The 4,713-nt window shown below is 50.3% G+C and overlaps 1 non-coding gene and 1 pseudogene across 1 annotated transcript; both read left to right on the forward strand.

Moving 5' to 3' along the window:
- Window positions 1-1,969: 1,969 nt before the first annotated feature.
- On the forward strand, window positions 1,970-2,632 carry LOC125923092 (embryonic polyadenylate-binding protein 2-like; annotated as a pseudogene).
- Window positions 2,633-4,201: 1,569 nt separating this feature from the next.
- Window positions 4,202-4,314, forward strand: LOC125928283 (U5 spliceosomal RNA). Its single transcript, XR_007459615.1, has one exon. It is a non-coding gene; the product is annotated as a U5 spliceosomal RNA (small nuclear RNA).
- Window positions 4,315-4,713: the final 399 nt, after the last annotated feature.

Below are 4,713 nucleotides of genomic sequence, written 5' to 3' on the forward strand. Positions count from 1 at the left end.
GATTACACTTTCCTCCTCGTGTGCCATTTTCTCTGACTCAGGCGTATTCTTTTTCTCTGTTTGTTTTTTTTAATTTCATATGGGCTATTAAGGACAGAAGCCAAGATATTAATAATATTTAGAAGTATTAGGAGTTGATAGAGTCTTCCAAAGATGAGTAAAAGCAAATCTTCACATCAAAGGGGCACATGATTGGATAATGATCACAAAAAAATCCAATAACCTTGGGGTCAGGAGAGAAAATCAGACAGCATTAAGATACTAGAGTTCTACTTCATCCAATGTTTATGAATTTTTTACTATCATTCTTTTTAGTGTGCCTCTTTATGCTAGTATCAGCCAAGCTTTGTTATGTATTAATAAACTTTCCCACACAAAATTCTTTGTGTTTATAAGTCATATCTATCATATCTTTCATAGCTCAACCCGGGCTCACTAGACTCTTTTTAATTCTCCCTAGGGCTTCATAAATGTTATGTAAATAAAAATTTGGTTCTGATTTCAATACATTTCTCATTTTTAAATTTTCCATTTTTTTTTTTTTTGAGAGAGAGGGCGCAAGTGAGTGAGGGACAGAGAGAGAGAGAGAGAGAGAGAGAGAGAGATTGAGGGAAAGAAGCGGGGCTCACACGAAGCAGGGCTCGAGCTCACCCGATGTGGGACTTGAACTCATGAACTGGGAAAGCATGACCTGAACCGAAGCAGATGCTTAACGACTGAGCCCCTCAAGCGCTCGTGTTTTTAAATTTTCTAAAATACTTTTTAGGGACACCTGGGTGGCTCGGTTAAGTGCCCGACTTTGGCTCAGGTCATGATCTCACAGTTCGTGGGTCCAAGTCCTGTGTTGGGCTCTGTGCTGACACTTCAGAGCCTGGAGTCTGCTTTAGATTGTGTGTCTCCCTCTCTGCCCCTCCCCTGCTCATAACTCTGTCTCTCTCTCTCAAAAATAAACATTAAAAATTTTTTTTAACTTTTTATTTTATCGTTAATTATGTAGACTTAACGAAAGTTGCAAAAATAGTCATGAGAGTCCAGGATACCCTTCCCCCAGCTTCCCACAAAGGTAGTATCTTGCAGAGCTGTGAGACATTACCAAAACCAGGAAAATCAGGGGGGCCGCCTGAGTGGCTCAGTTGGTTGTCTGACTTCGGCTCAGGTCATGATCTCACGGTTCGTGAGTTCGAGCCCCGCTTCGGGCTAGCTGCTTTCAGCGCAGAACCCACTTTGGGTTCAGTGTCTCCCTCTCTCTCGGCCCCTCCTCCACTTGCGCTCTCTCAAAAATAAACATTAAAAAACATTATTAAGAAAAAAAAAAAAAAAGAAACACAGCCTAACACAAATTTCTCCAGATTTCGCATGATTTCATTTCTGTGTTTCCATGCAGTTTGTATGACTCAGATGCATTTAACATTATGTTTATTTCCCCTAACTTTTGAACCGAGGTACAACTTTCACAGTGCAAGGTGCACAGAGCGTAAGTGTGTACATGTGTGACCGTGCTCCGGACGGTAGGGCCACTGTGGGAACTGGCAGCATGGAGGAGTTTTGACTGTTCTTGAACTTCAAGGCACAGTTTGTGCTCTCAGAGCCCGGTTCTTTTGGAGGGTTGAGGGGGGCGTGTTCTGGGAGGTTCTCGCGGACACCTTTTGTCAGGGGTATAGTGTGGTGATTTCATCGCTGGCATTAACCATGGTTAGGGAAATCTGTGTTGACGCCATTCGTTCAGTAAATATCTATGGGCTGTGTTTTGGGCAGAGCCGGAAGAGCCTCTAGTGTGGAAACGAACGGGCGAGGCCACATAGGCACGTTTGAACCGGTTCAGGATTGGATAGTTTGGATACTTTCCAATTGCCTTCATTTGCCCCTGTGCCTCTCTGGGCCTCGTTCCTGCCCACGAACTCCTGCACTCCTTGACCGATCATACCTGCCCCGCGGGGCCCTCGGGGATCGCTCAGCATCTCCACGCACAATGGCGAGGTCAGGTGACAGTGCGGAGGATCTGACGGGGCCCCGATCACATTCCCTGCGGCCCTGCTCTGAGCCAGGTGCGGGTGCTGGGGAGCCAGCGGTGGCCAGACGCGCAGGGTTCTTGTCTTCACGGGGTGGCTGGTCAGTACGCCTTCGACTCTGACTTGCCGCGGGAGGTGGTTAGATCCATCTCTTGCAAGGGGAGGGCCTGGCCGGGTACCGGGAGCTGGAGGCCATCGAACTGAAGCTGTGGGCCATGGAGCGGGCCCAGGGGCTGAAGCAGCCCGGGACGCAGGGCCAGGCCGGGGAGGAGGAGGGCACAGGGACCTCGAGGGCCAGGGATGAGCCCTGGGACCCCCACGGAGAAGGTGGAGTAGGACCGAAGACCAGTCTACGTGGACAACGTGGACAAGGGGGCAGGGCCCAGGAGCTGGAGGCCTACTTCATTTCCTGTGGGGACGCCCACTGGGTCACCAGGCTGTGTGACAAGTTCCCCGGACACCCCGAGGGCTATGCCTACATGGAGTTTGCCTCCGAGAGCTCAGCCTAGGCCGCCGTGGAGCTGGACGAGAGTGTCTTCCAAGGCCGGGCCGTCAAGGTGCTGCCTTAAAGGACCAGCTCCACGGGGATCAGCTCCGTGCACCTCGGGGGCTCGTGGGGATAGCCGGGCGCCAGCGGAGGACCATTCCCCCCACCCCACGCCAGCAGGGTGAGGCCTGTGTCAGGCCACGAGGACAGAAGTTTCTCACCATGGTACTTTGAGAGTGGGGGGCTGGGTGGGTCAGGAGTAAACAGCTGTGCTCCAGGCAGGACTATTTATTCGGCACAGAACTGCCCTGCCCCCTTCACTCTCTGGGACTTCTTGTTGGGAGCTTCAACGTGTTCCCTCCCACATTTGTATGTTGAAGTCCTAACTCCTGTACCTCAGAATGAGACAGTATTTGGAGATAGGGTCTTCGGGGAATTAATGAGGTTGAAATGAAGTCATGAGGGTGAGTTCTGATCCAGAATGACTGGTGTCCTTATAAAAAGAGGAAATTAGGACACAGAGGGATCCAGGGAGAAGTCAGCCATCTGCAAGCCAAGGAGAGAGACTTCGGGAGAAACCAACCCTGCCGATACCTTGATCTTACACTTCCGGCTTTCAGAACTGCAAGAAAGCTCGGTGCCTGGGGGGCTCAGTCGGTTAAGCATCTGACTTTGGCTGAGGTCACGATCTCATGGTTTGTGAATCTGAGCCCCGTGTCAGGCTCTGTGCTGACAGCTTGGAGCCTGGAGCCTGCTTCGTTCGGCTCAGGTCATGATCTCACAGTTTGTGAGTTCAAGCCTCACGTCAGGCTCTGTGCTGACAGCTCAGTGCCTGGAGCCTGCTTCAGATTCTGTGTCTCCCTCTCTCTGCCCGTTCCCCGGTTGTGCTCTGTCTCTCAAAATTAAACATATATATAAAAAAAAAAGTACTGCAAGAAAGTAAATTTCTTTTGTTTAAGCCGGTGGTACAGTGTTATGGGAGCCCTCATCAAGGAATCCACTCTCCAGTGGATTAACCTACACTCAGGGGAGGGAGCATGGTGGCCCCCAGGAGCCGAGATCAGATGAAACATAAGATACTCAGTCCAATTAGAATCACAGATAAACAACAAACACTTTTTTTTTTTTTTTTTTTTTTTTAGCATAAATTGAGTGGGATACACTTCCACTAAAAGTAAAAAAAGTCATCGTTCACCTGAAATTCAAATGTAACCGGCTGGCCTGCATTTTCGTTTGCTCGATCTGGATCTGGCCACCGGCCTGAGACCTGAGGCAGAGAGGCTCCCAGCAGGACAGCGGCTCAAGGACACACGGGCCAGTCCTGCTGCCCAGACCCCGGTGAGAGCCAGAGGCTGCTTCCCAGGCCTGGGCCACCCTCCCCAAATGGTTCCGTCTCCCGCACAAACATATTTATTGGGCTTGATGGCAAACAGATTATGCTTGTCCCGGGAAGGGCAGCTCGAAAGAGAAAACCTTGAAGTCCGGGAAATAATGATGGGGGGAGTTAAATTAAAGTGCATAAAACCCTCCCGAGAGATAATGTCAGGGTGAGTTACAGGCCCGATAAGGGACTGGGGGCTCACAGAGGGGGCTCAGAAAGGTCGCCTGGCGGCGTGCAGAGGACCAGGAATCATAAATATGGGGCAAGATGCCCAGCCGGGGTCGCCGGGGTGAAAATATTGGGGTCATTCCAAAAACAATTATCCTGCTTGGTTTGCTCTTCGGGTCTTGTAAATCTTTCACCTTTTATAAAAGATTTCTGGGGGAAGAAGCACTTTGGAAGCTTTAACTGATTTTTGCGGCCGCTTCCTGGTGGTTCTGCTAAAAGAAAACAAAAAGACAAAGGGGAAAAAGTAATTACCCAGCATTCTCAGGGGCACAGGGAAGGGCTAACGGGTTTCTTCTTATTCCTTGGAGTGTGTAGGCTGCCCTGGGTTTTGACTCACTCCATTTGGAGTCTGGTCACAGTTTAACAATTAATGTGTTCCGTTTCAAGTCCAGTCTCAGCGGGGCTCAGCTTTTGGGGGGCAGATGTGGCAGCCGTGTGGCGGCCATCTTGACAAACGTGGTGGCCATTCTGACTGAAGAGGCGGTGCCTTGGCCTATGTGGCGGTCCTCTTGGCTCATGCGCACCACATTCAGGGTCCTGAGGCTGCAGTGTGGGTCTAGACTGTGCCTGGCCTCAAACTCACTGCTCTGCTGTATCCCCTGTTTGCC

Source organism: Panthera uncia, chromosome D4 (assembly GCF_023721935.1).
Source record: "Panthera uncia isolate 11264 chromosome D4, Puncia_PCG_1.0, whole genome shotgun sequence".
NCBI lineage: Eukaryota > Metazoa > Chordata > Mammalia > Carnivora > Felidae > Panthera > Panthera uncia.